This window comes from Lissotriton helveticus, chromosome 1_1 (assembly GCF_964261635.1).
Source record: "Lissotriton helveticus chromosome 1_1, aLisHel1.1, whole genome shotgun sequence".
Lineage (NCBI taxonomy): Eukaryota > Metazoa > Chordata > Amphibia > Caudata > Salamandridae > Lissotriton > Lissotriton helveticus.
In genome coordinates this window covers 1,250,234,993-1,250,254,398 of record NC_136057.1, presented here as the reverse complement: position 1 = coordinate 1,250,254,398, position 19,406 = coordinate 1,250,234,993, and the positions used below count along the sequence as shown (strand labels likewise).

At 45.8% G+C, this 19,406-nt stretch overlaps 1 protein-coding gene across 9 annotated transcripts in view; it reads left to right on the top strand.

The window, feature by feature from the left end:
* Positions 1 to 19,406, top strand: part of KIF21A (kinesin family member 21A) — an 820,176-nt gene that overhangs the window by 321,231 nt on the left and 479,539 nt on the right. The gene's annotated exons all lie outside the window — the stretch shown is intronic.

Here is a 19,406-nt window from a genome sequence, read left to right as displayed (position 1 = left end):
ATGCAATATATATAGGGACACAGCATATAGACACAGACTTTTGGGACCAACCACCGTCTTTTTGATATCTTAATATATGTGGGAGAGGTTGGAGGGATTGGCAGTCATGAACCACCCTCCTCTGGATAGGGGACCAATTGAGAGAGGTAAGGAAGTTGGCAGAGTGTACGAAATGGGGTCTTATTGGCATCGCTATACTAGGAGATGTGGCGGGCAGAGGTGACATATTAATATTTGGTGATTTAATGGCAGAATATGACCACGGTCCGTCGCAAGAGTTTCACAGCCTCCACGTAAAACACTCTCTAATACCAAAATCCATCTACTAGGGGAGGAGGTAGAAGAAACGGAAATCTTGCTAACTTATTTCACACTCATAAATAACAGGCCAGACAACTTGTAGCCCCTGAGGGTGCGCTGGGAATTAAGACATAGGGGTCTTGAAGATAGACTGGGAGGACGCTCTGTTCCATCCATGTGAAAAGTGTTAAGTGCAAGCTTGCGGCTTATCCAACTGAAGATATTACACAGAGTGTACTATAACAAAATAGATTGTTCAAAATAGAGAGGGCAGCCTCCCCTAATTGTATGAGATTTTAGACCGAGAGGGCACCATCTTTCATACAGCATTGGAATGTCCCCCTATTGAGTGTTACTGGTGTGAGATTATCAACGAACTGTCAGAGATTCCGGGAGTACCCATCTCAGCAATCCCTCAGTGTGTACTACTGAGAATCCCTAGCAATGTTGTTCTACAGGGGAAGCAATTTCCTTGCCATAGCAAAGAAGGACATAGAGAGACATTGGGGAAAGACCCTGGCCACCACCAAGGACTTGTGGATAACTGGCATGGCCCACTGAATGGAAGCTGAAATGGTGGGATAGGCAGCAAGGTTGGCCCCAAAATATTTGAACGAATACGGGGAAACTGGAGAGAGCTCTATAGCCTAATATGGCTGATAGGCACTGCTGGCAGCATAACATACCCCCAAACTCAAACATACAGACACTGCTGCTGACTCCTCCACTGCAAACTCGGTCGAACAGCCCTAGCACTACTAGAATTATAGTCGGAGGGTGGCTGATGCCCATAAACCGTCCTCACTGAATGGGATTCCAATGATGTGTTAAATGGCATATTGATGTACAATTGCTGGCGGCATTGTGAATGTTGTTCTATAAAACAATAAAATTAAATTATTTAAAAAAAATAAGTTAAATAATAAATGACTGCAGGAAACCACTTTATTTGTTGATGTGCTCATTGTGAAATTGAAAGCTGCTACCATCCACAGTGAAGTTAGCCAGTGGTTGAAGTGGACTGACCCATTGCCCCATGCTGTAGTGGGTAGAAGAAAGATGTTAAAGATACAGTAACAGACCAATTGAAATCAAAAGGTCTTGACTAATACCAGACCTGAAAGTTTCTCCTGCTTGCACGGTACACAAACAATACAAACCAATTGTCCTAAATAGCAGCTAGATGATGTGACAGCTGCATGAGCTGTGTTCTGCATGGGTTGGATGATTATGCTCAGATCTTGGTCCACAACTCTCTAATGTGGAACTCATGCTTCATCTCTCCTATGAGGCTCTATGTGGCTGAAATATATCTGGGATTAGCGGTCCTTTCGTGTTGATAGGACATACTTACATCATTCATGCTGTACTGCACCTTTAAGACTAAGCTGACTGGACTATAACTGATTTCTGTATGGTTGATCTCTTTCTGTAAAGGCACAAAAAAGAGGCAGTGGAATTGGATGTATCCAGATTGCCAAAGAAACGCTAGCTCAAGCACTTCTCATGTCTCTGACATCTATGCCCAATCGTTGTCTTCTCTGAAAGCTCTTATTGTATGGGTGGAAGGGTGGGTAAGCAGGTCAAAATATTATCTTCAGCATAGAAAGCTCCCATCATGTGTGGTGGAATGGTATGCTTTTTATGCTCCTCTGCTTTTACTAAAGCACTGTGGATGTTCGCTCCCCTTTCGTGCTTGATCAGCTATAAATGCTCTTGATTTGATTATTCAACATCACCTATGCTGCATTAAACTCCCAATGTTGCTCTGTTGACAGTTCTACCCATGTCATTATAATTATTTTGCCTTTTGCCCGGGATATTGTTTTTTGACTCTCAATGGAAATTGAAGACTTTAAAGCATTTAGAAGTGCTGCCATTTTACTAAAACGTACATCATTTGTGAATTCAAGCTGTAATGGTTATCCCTGAACTTTATTATAATCTTTGTTTTTGGCTACATTCTGAATTATGCGATTTGCTCACACCACATGAACACAAAAATTAAAATGGTGGCGCCCTCTGCTCTGCGGAGGACAATAATAACTGCACGTTTGCCAACATGGCTGATCATAAGGGTGAATATGGAGAAGGCCAGGAAACGACTGTTAATGCCAGAAAACGAGTGGGCAATATGTTTATAAGTGCATGTTCCCATCCAATCTCAACCAACACAGGCAGCACAAATATCCACTACCACATCGTTTCGTATTCCAATATCAAGTTCTCACTGAACTTTGAATATACATATTCAACCACTAACAAACTTATTCTCATTGGCTGGAGCCAATGCTCAAATTCCAAATATAATAATAAACTCCTTTTTGTGACCCCATTGAAATTATGTAATGTTAAGTTAATGCAATTAAAATTTAAGGTGCATTATAACAACTCCCCAGTCTTTTAAACTGTTTTGTGCCCCATCTTTATCTGCATGCATCTTCTAAAAGTACACAAAACTACATACCTGGTATGTCTACAAAGAATGCTTATACATCAGTGTTTTCTTTGAAATCTCCTTTACATCTGGCTAGTAATGAGATGTTTCCACTTTTAGTGAATGGTGTGGTCTTTATGAGTACTGGCCCCTTTTTTAGCTCTGAAGTAAATTCTTACAGTATGCAAAAGGTTAGCACAATTTCTCTTGTATTTTTTTACCACTATCCTCTTGACCCATCCAACCTTTTACATTCTTGTCCTGTACGAGCATCAAAAGAGAAAGTGAGGCAGTGTTGTTCTTCAGCGCAGGGTCTTAATTGATAGTTATAAACCTTAGTTATATATATATTGTTCATTGAAATACACACAGGTCGTCAATGTCAATTTGTTCTTCTGATGAGCAGCACTCTAAAACAGCCTTTCAGATACTACATTCGTTACTGGAAATAAACTGCATTGCAGCATCTGATGTGCAATAAATGGCCTATCTTTTCACTTTAATGAAGATTCCTATGAGGCAGAATGAGGACTGCAAGTAAGCTACGTTATCTTCTCTGTTATGGGATTTTCTTTGATAGTCATAAACATTAGAATGAAGTCGCAAGCTATGTTTATCCACCCGAAGGCGCTCTTGGGCAACAGGAAGAAACAGAAAAACATCAATATTGGATACAAAGAGTGTACTTTGAAAAAATAGATTCTCCATTTGTGTAATAGCATATCAAAGGCTACATGTTCACTGGACATAAACTGATGAATCCCTAATGAAAAGTTTCTGAAAGAGACTTTTAGGTGCAGATTCTTAACTTTTTGAATATTCCCCAGATGCCAGACTTGATCCGGAAACTTGTCCATAGTACATCTGTGCGCTGGAAGGTGGTGCCCTCTGGCTCCGCACTTATACCGTTCCACTCCAGAAGTGACGTGCATGGCGTATATAGGTGCCATTTCTGTGCGCTGACATCAGTTCCTTTCTTTCCATGCCCCCAGACTTGGAGCCCAAGTGTCTCTCATAGGCCCTTTCTTTAAGATTTTCTTGAAACCATTTATCCAGAGTGCAAGGGATGTCACCGCAAAAGATGACCGGTTTTAAATGCTGTAAGGACTATCGCAAGAAGATGTCTGTGACACATCCCCACCAGGTTTGCCTGTGCTGTCTGAGGTCTGGCAATGACTATAAGACCTGCTAAGACTACATGTTGATGAACACAAAGGCCATCTGAGATCGGTAAGTAAAACTTTGTTGCCAGCACACGAAGAGACAGCACCAGCACCGCTACTAGTCCATCCCGGTCTTGTTCCTGAAGTCAACTGAGCCCGCTCTAGTGGCTGGTCTTTGTTGCACTCCACGTCTTCTCATGCTCCTTCACTCCATTCCTACTTCCCGAACGAAGCATGTAGGTGGTGCCAAATGTCTTGCTCATGTTATCAAGATCCAACGACTTCAGAGCTGATTCCACAACTGGTTCTGGCACAACCAGAGTTTCCGGGGCCTTCAGCCACGCTGTGCCAAATCAGAGTTCCAGGCAGCTATGCTCTGGCTCTTTGGATCTCTACCGACTCCCTCTGGTGCGCCGTCAGGCTCCACAGAGCCGAGAGGCCTTCCACCTGGACTACCACCTCTGGGTTCACCCTCCACACCAGCTGGACCCTCCGAGCCATGTCTGCCGTTGGCTCCAGTTCTGACACCACCCCTTGCACCCATTCCCACTACAGATCCCAGCACGTCGATGCCAATGTTGACCTGGCTGCCTGAAGCGGTGGATGCAAAACCAACAGTTGATGGACAGAATGCAGAACAATGTCATACATTCATCCCAGTACAGAGATCTGGGTCTAAATCCATCGTTTTTTTTGCACTCCACACCACCCCAGTTCAGACATGGCCATATGCAAATCAGCCTTGACCCTGTGCCTCATGGGAACAGCCCAGCCCGAACTGCCATGCCATGGACCGGAATCAAGCATCCTAGGACCGGTTTCTGGCTATCAGCCGTCTTCAGCCAGGATAGCTTGACTCCAGTGGTGTGGAGAGCATGGGACTCCCGTCTGAGCATACCCATCCCACTCGGGGTGACAAATGCAAAACCAACAGTTGATGGACAGAATGCTGGTCTTTGTTGCACTCCAAGTCTACTTATGCTCCTTCACCCCATTCCTACTTCCCGAACGAAGCATGTAGGTGGTGCCAAATGTCTTGGTCATGTTATCAGAGTCCAACGACTTCAGAGCTGATTCCACAACGGGTTTTGGCACAACCAGAGTTTCCGGGGCCTTCAGCCACGCTGTGCCAGATCAGAGTTCCAGGCAGCTATGCTCTGGCTCTTTGGATCTCTACCGACTCCCTCTGGTGCGCCGTCAGGCTCCACAGAGCCGAGAGGCCTTCTACCTGGACTACCACCTCTGGGTTCACCCTCCACACCAGCTGGACCCTCGGAGCCATGTCTGCCGTTGGCTCCAGTTCTGACACCACCCCTTCCCACTACAGGTCCCAGCACGTCGATGCCAATGTTGACCTGGCTGCCTGAAGCAGTGGCCCAGATTGTCCTCTCCTCCGCTGATTTGACATTGACCAACGTCACGCCCCAGCTGCCCATTTCCACACTTGCATTACCGTAAGGCAAGTAACATCCTTTGCACTCCCTTTTTGGGAATGACTCAGATAAGGACTTTGACCAGAGGGATGAGTTTGCTCAGCCCTATACAGAGGATAGTTGGTATGAGGACCTGCAGGAGACTAGTGGGCTGGATACCTCCCCAGAACCTGCAGGAGGCTATTTGGCTGGATATCTCCCCAGAGACCCCCTTTTTATCTTCCTCCCAGTCCAGCCATTGAAGAATCTGCCTCCTACACTATGGTTAAACATATTGGAGCTGAAGTTCTTGACCTCTAGCTCTCCACCATGGAGGTAAAAACAGACGTATTGACAGATGTCCTGCAACTGGGTCAGACTGCTTCTGAGCCCCTCCTCCCTTTCAATAAGGCGCTGACTGATACTCTCCTTACGGGCCTGAATCAAGCCCTACATTGGCCCCTCAATTAACAGGCAAATCGCTAGGTGCCATCGCCCTGCTCCAAGCAACCCAACCTTTTTGTCTACCACCCTTCTCCGGAGAGCCTTGTGGTGCAGGCCTCCACCAGTCAGACTAACCCTTTGGCCTTGTGTTCAATCGAAGCCTGCTGTTTGTTGGGCCATTACGCTTATGCCCTTTGGGACTCGGTAGCACAAGTCTTCCCTTGTGTACTGGAAGCCCTTCGCCCTGTCCTTTCACAGGTGATTAAAGATGGTTGTGATGCAGCCAAGTCCATGATTCATAGTGGTTTGGGCACCACTGAATCAGCGTTCTTGGGCGATGTCCAATCCTCTCTGCCGGACATGTACCTCAATGGGACTCATCTGTTCAAAGACCAGGCTGACTTTGTCCGTGAATATTTGAAGGAGAGTAGAATTACCACCTTTCCTTTTGCAACTTTGACTGAAGTGTCCCTTACTGCCAGCCTCTCCTTCTCCAGCAGGGAACACAGGAAAGAACTCGGGAGAGGCCAAGGTGCCATCCGGGGCCAAGGTCAGAATGCTGCTCAGTCCACCGCTCCGGCCGTCAACCCCGCCTTTCATATGGTCACATTTAGGCCTGAGTAGGTACACCGCCATTTTACATGCTCACGTTTTAAGGTTTGCAATCTTTTCTTAAATGCTGACATTTGACATACATTGGCTTACGTCTCTGTACAGGATAATATTCTCTGAAATGGCTTTGCTTACATTTAGACTTCTTCGTAGGCACATTATCAAGCGCCTTGAACTGTTTGCCCAAGGGCTAAGTTCACTATGCAAAAAATTGTTGTTTGTTATTGTCCACTTTGTGACTGTGCTGTCACAAAACAATTAACAGCAGCAGTGAGGTACTGGGTTTTTAGGAACCGGTACCGAACCGGTAACCCAGCGGTGCCAGGGGATCAACACACCAAAGACCTCGGGTTCTCCTGAGTCAGACCCACAGAAACTTCAGAGTCTTCTAGGTGAAGTCAAAGATTAGTTTATTGGTTGCAACCAAGGTGACAGGGTCCTAGAAGTACAATGCCAGTATATTCAGGAGACTGCACACTTTCACAAAGTTAGGCTTCTCTTCTTATACATAACATTTGCCCTTTGGCGAAACATTCCTTGGGTGCGCGGTATTTCATTTATGGTTACTGATTACAAAAAGAAAGCAGAGTCATGATGACATGTACATATTTCACGTCGTGATACCCATAACAAATCATCCGGCAAGGCCCAACATTTCATCAGATATCGCTGGACCCCTAATAAAGATGGTCACCTCCCCACCATAAAATAAGTGAGGAAAAGGAGTGAAGAAAGATGTGAGCGAGATATGGCAGGTGTGCGTGCTGAAATGGCTTTATGGCCGGTTGGGCCTAGATACTATCTTGCTTGGCCACTGGGAGGGAACTGACCTAACGAGTTCGGCCTGGGGCAATGGTTCTAACTTGTACTGGGGTCAGGAAGAAGTCGATTAAGGAGTACGTGTCCTTGTGGAATCAAATTCGACTGGATTAAGGCCTATGTAGAGGGCAACATGCAACTAAGGGTTCAGAAGGTAAATGACGATTTCGAGGTGAAATCGTCACTCGAATATGCCGAAAAATACATGTACTTGATGTACTCGTCATTCTCGGTCTTTTGATACCAAATTCGTCCTATTTCGACGAAGTTTTTATTCTCGAGTACGGTACTATTACGGATCCATATTTTTCAGAACCACAGACCCTCCTTTTGCCCTTACATAGGCAATTAATCTATCCTCATGTTAATCTGAGTCCAGATCTATATTCATAAAGTCATTGAGGTGTTGCTGCAACATCATTCTAGTGCTGAGTTCGTGTCTTGACACAGGCTTCCTTACACATGATGTAGCACAGAGGCCACATATTGCAGGAGCACACTGTATGCATAGACAGAACAGGAAAAGAATGGCTAAGACCATCCCAATGACCATCAGAATTTTCCATCCCCAGGCAGATATCAGTCCCCAGAACCATCCCATTAATGACCAATCTCCTTTGTCCACATGGATAGATTCGGAAATCTTATGTAGTTTGGAGATGGCCCTGTACACTGTTGGAGCATTATCCGGAATAAAAATGCAACAACTGGACTGGATCAATTTGCATACCCCACCCCGGTCCGCAAGTATTACATCCAAAGCGACCCGGTTCTGAAGGGTCATCAGTCGATCCGACTGGAGCTCAGCAGTCAGGTTACTAAGGGCACCGGCAGTTTCAATCACGGTGGATTCAACTACCCTTGTCAATTGCCTTATGTTTCTGCTGTTAACCATGGCTCCCCAGAACGGCAGAATACCCATTGCAAAGTCACCAAATTCTTGACCCGCAGTGTCTTCTTTACTCAAAACACCTCTAACTACCCTTGTCCGATGGTAATCCGCCGCTGCTGTGTAGGTGCGAGGTAACAGGAATGAAACAAAACATGAGCCTGAGAAGTCAGGGGGCAACCATGTATAGGCTCTATCGTGGCAGATGAAATAAGTACCCTTTGCGGCTAAAAAGGCAGGGGAAGTCTGAGATTCAAAAACATACGTTTCTGTGCAGACACTCTTCCCTAGCTGAGCTCTGGTATTCCTACCAATACCTTGCAGACACAGGTGACCTTGATGGGGTACGATCCAGATAGGGGACGATCTCTTGGCTTGCTGTTTCTCACTTAGTGTAGTGCCATATCCGGTCACATTCCAACCTACATATGCAAGTATCTCATCGTCTGGGGTATCTTCGTAAGAAGTCACTTCCTTGATCATGTCAACTATACCCTTCACTAGAGCGCTAGTCTTGAGGTTGTCTTTTACAGAACGTAGGGGTTGGATTTCTCGTGCATATATGAACATTGTCCTATATGCCCATACTGACCCATTGTGACTAAATGGCAGGACCAAATAGGGGATACCTCTATCCGTGGTGTGGGGCATGAGACCACACACCCAACAGTTGGTTGTGTTCATCACAAGTTGGTGTTGGTGTAATAGCTGAATGAAGGAGTTATTAATGAACTCTAATCTCCTATTTGATTCGTGGTCAGGCAAAGAGTGGAAAGAATGAGAGGAAACAGTAGGGGGAGGTATGGGCGATGTAGTAGGCGTGAATGTCACATGAAAAGAGAATAAAGCATAGCTTATCAAAAACACCATTACGCTAAATATCATAAAAATACACATCATTATAAAAATTTTCTTTCTCATTGTTTTCAAAAGTCTCTGCTTAAAGTTCATTTGTCTGGCAGTTCTCTCCACATCAGGAAACTCCATCCTCTCTAAGGTGCTGCCCGCGGCGGTAGGTTGTTTCTGCTAAAGGATGCTTCCGTCAGTCTAGGGTGGCTCCCTTCGACCAACTGGAACCGGCAACCTATTGTTGTCAGCTGCACCCAAAAGTCTTTAGTCAACCGCGACCCTAGCAGCGGAACCCGGATGGCGGTTCGAAAAAACAAAAATAAGCAAGTTACCTAGATGGGAGAATCTGCATTTTCAAAATAGCATTTTGGAAGGAAAAAACTCATGATTTTATTAGTCCACAGGTTTTTCTCTCGGATCAAAAAATGAATCACTTTTACTTTAGTCTGTTTTTCTCGGTCGGAAATTATAGCGTCTTTTCCCGGGTGCTGTCTGGTCCGGAAATAGTAGCTCAGGTTCCACAGAGTTCAATTGTTCTGATGGCGGCGTAGTTTCTTGAAAAATGTTCTTACTGTCACAATCGCGTTTAGCTTCTTCTACGCGTTCATCAGTTGTGCGCTTTGAGTCAGTGCCTCCTGTCCGGACCCATTGGTCATGTGGCAGAGGGAAGGGTATTTTCTTACAATGGATCCCGTGGACCCAATTGGCCTTCCCCTCCACTTTAACAGTTGACCTTGTAGACAGGAGGACGAGGTGCGGTCCGGTCCATCTGGGCTGGTCGTTTCTTGTTCTCTGGAAATTCTTGACCAGAACCCAGGAGCCAGGGTCAATGGAGTGACCCGGTGTCTCGGAAACCGGAGGCAAGGTGTTGTGGACCTGTTGATATAAAACACGCAATTTAGCCGTCAATTCATACAGATAGTCGAGCAAAATGGGGTGTTGCAGCTCGCTAAACTTCGTGGGCCTAGGCACTCCCCATATGTTGGCTGGCCGACCAAAGACTATTTCATAGGGGCTGAGTTTCATTCGCGAATGCACAGTCATTCTGGTGGATAGGAGTGCTAAGGGTAGAGCGTCGGGCCATGTAAGACCCGTGCTCGCTTGGATTTTGGCCAATTTAAGTTTAAGCGTGCCATTGTAACATTCCACTAATCCAGCTGATTGGGGGTGATTTGCAGCGTGGAACTTCTGACTAATGCCTAGCCCTTCACACACTCGTTTCATCACACTACCCACAAATTCACTTCCGTTGTCCGACCAGACCATTCTAGGCATTCCGAACCTGGGGAAGAACTCTTTCACAAGGGCTTTCGCTGTGGACAAGGCAGTATTGTCCCTTAGGGGATAGGCTTCTACCCACCTTGAGAAGGCGCAAACAACCACGAGCACATATTTTAAGTTGTTGCACCTCTCCATGTGTATGAAATCTAGCTGCAAAACCTCGAACGGATACGTAGGAGGTGCGAAATGACCAGCTGGAGTTGGAGTTCCCCTACCAGGATTGTGCTTCAGACATACCATGCAATTCTTGACAACATTTTCTGCACACTTGGGAATCCCTGAATTCTTCCACACTGGGGCCAACAACTCGCAAATCCCTTTCGCGCTGATATGGGCCATCCCATGAGCCATTGTAACCACTGCAGGCACATACGCATCGGGTAACATCCATCTTTGTTGCTCTGTCGATTCAATCCAACAACCATTTACATCCATTCTCCCTGTACTTTCTTTCCACATGCTTAACTCTTTCTCCGTGGCCTCAGCTTGGATGGACTTCACACTTTCTATCGTGTCTTCACACATTCCAACATCACCAGTCCATCTTTCTGGGCTCGCAACATACATTCGGCTCATCACATTCTTTGCCGTTTCTTTAGCAGTTTCGTCAGCAAATGCATTTCCACGACCAACATCATCGATCACTTTCTTGTGTGCACTACATTTTACAACTGCTACTTTCAGGGGCAACGTCAGCGATTCAAGAAGCTCATTCACCAACTGACCATGCTGAATCTTAGCTCCATGCGAAGTCAGGAACCCACGTTCTCTCCACAATCGACCAAAACTGTGAGCCACTCCAAAAGCATACTGACTGTCGGTATAGACAGTCACTTTCATTCCTATTGATAACACACATGCTCTCGTCAGTGCCACGAGTTCGGCGGCTTGAGCTGAACCATGTGGTATTCGCGCAGTTTCAACGATTGTGTGCAGAGTTGTGACAGCATACGCTGTAGTCACGTTACCATTTGGGAGTTTAAAGCATGAACCATCCACCCATAATGTACCATCACTTTCGGCGAGAGGAGTATCGGATAGATCAACTCTCCCTTTGGTCTCCTCCTCCGTCCTGAGGAAACAATCGTGCTTTTCTGAAGCATCCGATTCCTCAGCAATTGGTAACAATGTGGCTATGTTCAGAGTACTGCATCTTTTGATGTGCACATGGCTCGCTAGTAGCGTCAATTCATAACTGGACAGTCGAGCACTAGTTAAGTGCTGTGTCTTGGTCCTATTTAACAATGTATCTACTGCATGCGGAACCATCACAATTAGTGTATTATTCATTACTAGGCCTGCAGACTGTCAAATAGAAACAGCTGCTGCTGCTGTGGCCCTTAGACAACTTGGCAATGCTCGTGCTACTGGATCCAAAGTTGACGAAAAATAGGCGCATGGCCGTTGTCTATCTCCGTATAACTGAGTCAGCACAGACAATGCACAGCCCTCCTTCTCGTGGACATATAATGTGAAAGGCTTACTGTAGTTGGGGTTACCTAACACAGGGGCCGAACATAATGCTGTGCGTAATTCGAGAAAACTTTTCTGGCACTCATCGGACCAAGGAATGGGATTGGGTGTATTTGTACACGTTAGTGCCAATAAGGGTTTGGCTAATAACGAAAAATTTGGAATCCACTGTCTACAGTACGATGTAATGCCCAAGAAGGCGCGTACTTCTCTCTGCGTTCTTGGCACATTTAATTTCGCTATTGCCTGAATTCTTTCTGGGGTCAGTTTCCTTCCCTCCTTCGATAAGAGATGACCTAAGTAGGTCACTTCTTGTCGGCAATATTGGAGCTTGGAAAGTGACACCTTGTGATGTAGATCACATAGATGACGCAGTAGTGCCAACGTGGCCATTTTACATATTTTCTCAGTATCCGCAGCTATGAGCAAATCGTCCACGTACTGTACTAGAGTGGAACCTTTGGGCAAAACCATTGCGTCAAGCTGACTTTTCAGAGCTTGACTGTATATTGAGGGGCTCTCACAGTAGCCTTGAGGAGCGCGTTTAAAGCGGAAACTGCGACCACCTAAACTAAAGGAAAAAATATCCCTGCTCTCCTCCGCAATCGGGATACTGAAGAAAGCATTCTTCAGGTCAATCACCGAAAACCATGATGCGGATGCTGGAATCATAGTCAATAATGTTGTAATGTCGGGGACAACTGGGAATTGTGGCACCACTATCTTATTTACCTCCCTAAGATCAATCACAAATCTGTACACAGGTGGCTGAGAAGGGTCAGTTCGTTTTAAAACAGGCAGAACAGGACTATTGCAAACATTGCCTCGTGTTTCCTCAATTAAGTCTTTCTCAATCAACTCGTAAACAATCGCTAGCAAAGCTTTTTCGCCCTCATTGGATATTCTGTATTGGGGAATTCGTGGCATTTTGACATTCGACTTAAATGTTACAACATACGGTGGAATTTCTAAAAGACCTACATCATTCGGACCAGTAGCCCAAAGAATATCCGGAAGAAGTGTTGGAAGCGTATTTCTCGACAAATACATGGGAGAGACCACTTTCTTACCTAAAGTCAGTTGTACTCCTGAGGGAGAACAGTACAAAGTCGCATACAATCTTTTTAGCAAATCTAATCCTAGCAAATTTTCAGCACAACCTGTTGTCAAAATAAGGGGTGCTTCGAATTCACAAGGACCAACAGAAAGAGATAAAGGGTCAGAAATCGGATTTCTAACCGGGGCGCCAGAAAAACCTACGGAAACGTTCATTTCGCCAGACAAAGGTGCGCCAGGGAGTTTGGAGTGCATAATAGAACTCTTTGTAGCACCAGTATCCAACAGAAAAGGTTCTGACACACCCGATGTAATCACCTCAACGTAAGGTCCACTCTGATCTACTGGAACTGAAACAACTCCCTCTCTTCGTCTAAGGCTGTCCTAGCAATCGTTATTCTCCCACTGCTTATTTTCTGTGTAATACTCATCGACGTAGTATTGAGCTGTCCTATCAGATACGTTATTTTGCTGGTCAAACCTGTTCATAGAGTTTTGTGGTGGAAGGGGACGTGTGTCCTGAGGGGTGTTTCCACGCCCTCTACCTCTGGGCGCTTGCTGACTACCACGACCTCGTACACCAGAAAACTCGCTTGTACGTTGCGGCAGGGCAGGACAGTCATACTTGTAATGGCCTTCTTGTTTGCAGTATAAACACTGATTGGGACCTACGCGGTTTTGATTGTAATCGAATCTCTGCAAGTTTCTCTGCGGCTGCTGAAAAGTGTTCCGGTAGTGATTCGGACCATTATTATTTCTATTACCACCACCACGTGGAGGATATGCTTGCTGTAGCAAAACCTTCGTTTTGAGTTCTCTAGTTTTCTTCTCTACCTTATCTTTCTCATCCTTGTCTCTATTCTCGTAGTACTGTGCGGTAGATAATATCTGGGCTGAAGATGAGACTGCCCAAGAACTTTCCGAATCTTTTAATTTTCTACACAAGTCTGGAAGCAGATTGTGCACAAATTTATCGACGAACAATCTCTGACCACCTTCTGTGGTCATATCTTGACCGCTGTGATCAATGAATGTTTCTTCAAATCTGGTGAAGAAATCTGACACAGTTTCTTCTTTCTTTTGCTTGCATGCAGATAACTTATCCCAATTTACACGTATCGCAGGCATTATCGTCTTCATGTAATCTACTATTCTACCAGGTAGTTCCGCTATCAGGGGCTCAGGTTTTGCACCACCAACTTGTCGTGCATCTGCAACAGTAATATTAGCCCACGTGTCACCTAATTCCTGGTCATGATCTCCATGACGAATTTTTCCCCATAAAGGCTGTGGAACAACGTTCCCGAATAACATATCGATATCGGCTAAATTCATAATACATGACCCAGCAGTTTGCGACAATTCTTTATAGTACCCTGCAGGATTTTTACGCGGATCTGGTAGTGTTTGTTTGAGTGCTAAAACTTCTGCTCGCTTCCATGGAACATGTACCCATACTCGGTGAAAGTGGGGCAGGACAGGTGGGACAGCTGTCGCGTCACCCTCTCTCCACTGTGGGGGAACTTCTCTCATAGGGTATTGTCGTGCCTTTTTCTTACTAGATGCACTAGATTCTGATGGTGACCCAGAACTACTTCCCTTACTTCGATGTGATAATAGCATTTCAACTGCTTCTTCTACATCGGGACCTACAATCGTACCCAGACTAAACTTAAACCTTATACGACACATCTCTTGTGGGAGGCAATCCTGATCATTGTCTTCTAAATCCTCGCAAAGAAAAACACACATCTGTTCGAACACATATCTCTGTGTCGCTGTTTCCCATTGATGGAAAACTTCCATGACAGACTGTAAATCATATTTCGCAGTGTCCATGACCCATTTCCGAGCTAAATTATTCAGGGAATCTCTCTCTTGATAATCGGGCAGTTGACTTCGCAACTGTCTTTTTCCTATGTTAGGGGTCGTAGCAGGCGACCCGAAAAGTGGTAAAAGAAGATTAGTAACAGTACTGGCCATTTTTTGCCGAAGGGAAGGTGAAACGGAAGAACAAACAGATGAAAGAACGGGGTGAGGTAAAGCGGATGCAGAGATGGCAGAAGAGGTATGAGGAATAATAGATGTGGTACTAGGCAAAATCACAGAAGGGGCATTTGTAGAAAGTACAGTAGGCAAGATCGTAGAAAACACAGGAACAACAGAAGTGGTCGGTGGGCCTAGAGGAGGCTGCACCGAAGAAGTAGGAGCCAGCTGAAGAACAGCTGGTGGGTGCTGTGGAAAAGCCAGAGGCGCAGCTTGTGCAACTAAAGGTTGCGGGGGTGCGGTAGCATTCTGCGCATAGGGCGGTGGCGAAGTTAACAATTGCGACATTAATTGGTCTTTTTCACGCTCTTTTGCTTTCCCTTGCTGAAGAGACGGCAAGACTGGATAGCACTTATCTATTGCCATTTTACGTTGCCTGTGCAGTTGTTCATTTATCTGCTCTTCCTCATTATCTTTAAACTGCACGGCAGCTTGCATTACTGAAAGTCCTTCTTCTCTCTTATTTTTCTTAGCTAATTTAATTTCTTTTTGTTTGGCTTCTTTGCGCCATATGCGGAAAGAGTCAAACATCGCCGGCCGGGCTTTCTTTTTGAAGAGTTTAACTTCAAGGTTGTCTAAGATTTCAGAATCAAAGCTACCATATTGGGGCCATTTTAAAACACCGTCTTTCCTAGTGTATTTAATCCATACCTCGTTGTAAGCGATGGGGCCTACCCCATGTTTAACGTATAGCTCGTAACTCGGAGTTTCAACTGGAGGAACCGGACATGAGTCCTCCAATCGGGAGTCCCTATTATTATTACCAAGACAAAACAAATTCCCGAGTCTAAGACTAGGCATCCTTCTTCTCTAGTCTAGTTCCAAAACTTCAAAGGAGTTATCGATTACGATATTGCTCGTAAAAACACGAGTCCTTCGGTTATGGTACTTGCAAGAACCAATAAAAACCTTTATGTATCTCTAAGATATCACAAAGTAAGTCCAACTAAGGACTAGGAGACGCTCCACTTATACTTAACTGAAAATTATCGATGGCTTCACCAGAAGACTCGTCTCAGCGTTTCGCTCTACCGAAAATGTCAAGGGTCCAACATCAGGGCGATAGCCAGGGCAGCAGTCCTTGTAGCCGTCGGGAAGCGGGGAACCTCGTAGTAAAGACCTTCGGACCACGTCGACATGCAGGGGTCGATGAGGTGGTGGGCCCTCCTCCGGAATTTTCACACGAAGCTCCTCACGATCTTCAGGCTGATTGGTACCACTGGAATCGCTCCAACGCTGGGCGCCAAATGAGGTACTGGGTTTTTAGGAACCGGTACCGAACCGGTAACCCAGCGGTGCCAGGGGATCAACACACCAAAGACCTCGGGTTCTCCTGAGTCAGACCCACAGAAACTTCAGAGTCTTCTAGGTGAAGTCAAAGATTAGTTTATTGGTTGCAACCAAGGTGACAGGGTCCTAGAAGTACAATGCCAGTATATTCAGGAGACTGCACACTTTCACAAAGTTAGGCTTCTCTTCTTATACATAACATTTGCCCTTTGGCGAAACATTCCTTGGGTGCGCGGTATTTCATTTATGGTTACTGATTACAAAAAGAAAGCAGAGTCATGATGACATGTACATATTTCACGTCGTGATACCCATAACAAATCATCCGGCAAGGCCCAACATTTCATCAGATATCGCTGGACCCCTAATAAAGATGGTCACCTCCCCACCATAAAATAAGTGAGGAAAAGGAGTGAAGAAAGATGTGAGCGAGATATGGCAGGTGTGCGTGCTGAAATGGCTTTATGGCCGGTTGGGCCTAGATACTATCTTGCTTGGCCACTGGGAGGGAACTGACCTAACGAGTTCGGCCTGGGGCAATGGTTCTAACTTGTACTGGGGTCAGGAAGAAGTCGATTAAGGAGTACGTGTCCTTGTGGAATCAAATTCGACTGGATAAAGGCCTATGTAGAGGGCAACATGCAACTAAGGGTTCAGAAGGTAAATGACGATTTCGAGGTGAAATCGTCACTCGAATATGCCGAAAAATACATGTACTTGATGTACTCGTCATTCTCGGTCTTTTGATACCAAATTCGTCCTATTTCGACGAAGTTTTTATTCTCGAGTACGGTACTATTACGGATCCATATTTTTCAGAACCACAGCAGTTGCATGAGTGCAGTTTATTATATAAACTACTTCTCCAGTATTACATCTGTCATAGATTCACATGCTTGTATCTTCCCCGTCGTCATGGTGGGAGTCTCACGGTAACAGAATGACCAAAGCAGTATCATATAGAAGAAAAACTGCATAGAAAAGCCCCTAGGGAATGTAGTATTTGGTAACCAGACCTCCTCATTGTTTGGTCCAAAAGTCAGCCAATCAGCATAGCTGCCCTGCCCTCACACTCCCCAGCAGAAGCTTCCTGCCTCAGATTTCCAACCGCCTTCGTGTGAGAAAGGAGTCTCCCTGAGCTCTGCTCAGTTTTGCTTTTCCTGAGTGAACTATTGACCTTTTATTTCTACTATCTTTTCATCTGGATTAAGGTATTGTGTGTACCTAATTTCTTTCATAATGGCTGAAAGCTCTAAAAAGAGGCTTTTCAGGCCTTGCAGATCCTGTGGAAAGGCTAGGCTTTTCTCTGAAGATCCTCACAAGGACTGCTTATATTGCCTTCATCCTAAGCATGTGGCCAAGGATTGTAAATATTGTAGAACCTTCTCTGCTAAAACTCTGAGGGACAGAGAGGCGCGTTTGCTGGTGTGGCTTCAAAAGAAGAAGGCCGCATCAGACTCGGATTCTGGGGAGGAATCTTCTAAATTAACACCTAAAAAGAGAAAGGCCTCACATTCTGAGGAGAGGGTGGAGCCTAAAAAGGTTAAATCAAAGGAGAAAGTGGCGTCATCTCTCCCTCTTACTCCCCTCAAGAAGCCGTCAGGTCAGAAAGGGGCAGGGTCTGCTCCGTCGACCAGTTCATTGGTTTCTGCTGCAAAATCTGTGGTAAAGTCTTCAGCCCCGTCGACGACTTCACCGTCGACTACGACTGTTTCGACGACGGCGGCTCCGTCGACGACAGGATTTAAGGCGTCGGCGACGACCACGTCGATGAGTATGACCATCCCGTCGACGAAGAAACCGTCGACGACGAAGATGTCGTCGACGACGAAAGGCTCGGCGACGAAGACGTCGACGACTCCGTCGACGGAGACCCCGTCGACGGCGGTCTCGTCGACGATGACTTTGGTGACGACGGCTCCGTCGACGATGGCTATGTCGTCGACGACACCGTTGACGACGACTGTAATTTCAACGGCAAAGGCTTTTAAATCGCTGCAGTCGAAGACTATGATCTCTATTCGATCTTTTCAGTCGTCGAGGGGCTCGGCGACTATAAGCACATCTGCAGAATTCACGGCGTGGACGCAGATTTCGCCTCTACCACCATCTTCTTTACTGGAACAGGATTCAGAAGGAGAGGAGTCATCAGGTGCGGCCTACAGCCCCTCACAACTCAAAATGAAGAGCCAGGACACAGACGAGGAAGAGGTGTTTTCCTTCAAGGAGAGAGCTCAATCTACGAGATATGAATCTTTCCAGGAAACATGTAATTATAATGATGAGGACGAGCAGCAAGAAGAGTCGCGAGAGGAGTCGCGAGAAGAGTCTGTCTCCATACCTACTTCTCTTGTCTCTGACCTGAGGTTCATGATTAATTACTATTATCGTCGTTTTCCGGAGGCAAATGCGCCTCCGTCATCTACGCCGGTGGTTACATCGCAACCTCCGAAGACCCAATCTACTCCTCAGGAGCAGGTGGTGAGGTCACCACCAGTGATAACAATCAGGGATGATCTGACGGAGTCTGATGATGATGATCAGCCTGAGGAAGGTGAGCTTGTACAAGATTCTACTGGACAGGAATGGAATGAGTACATTTTGCCGTCGGTTCCGCCGCCAACCACTTCCCCTCCTCAGGACATTGGAGGTTTCCATGACATTATGGAAAAAGCAGCTAAAAGGTTTGATTTGGATATGGAGGTTAAAGAAACGGAATGTTTCTTATATGATTTTAAAGATGATGCCAGGAAATCTGCTCGCTCAATTCCGATTATCCCCCATGTTTGGGAAGAAGGCCTGAAAATTTTAAAGACACCAGCTTCCATCGCGGTTTCGGTTCCTAGAATTGAAAAGAAATATAGAGCACCAGAGTCTGCTGCGGCCTGTCTTATAGGACACCCGAGACCGGAGTCGGTGGTGACACAGGTGGCGCAGAGGCACTCAAAGAATCCAGTTGCTACTTAATTGGTGCCGCCAGATAAGGAAGGACGGAGGATGGATGGAGCCGGGAAGAGGTTTGCGGTCATGGCAGCCCCTACGATTAAAGCAGCCAATGCTATGGCCCTTATTAGCCGTTTTAATAGGCAAATGTGGTGTGATTTGGCACCCATTCTGTCTGCACTGCCGGAGGATAAGAAAGAAGAGGCAGCGGCTATCCTTCAAGACGGGGCAAAGTCAGCATCAGAATCTATTGACATTGCCATGAATGTATCCTCTATGGCGTTCAGGCAGATGGCAGGAACAGTTTCGCTCCGGAGACAGGGTTGGCTAAAGGCAACATCCTTTCGTCCGGAGGTGCAAGCAAAGATTGTAGACATGCCTTTCGATGGCGA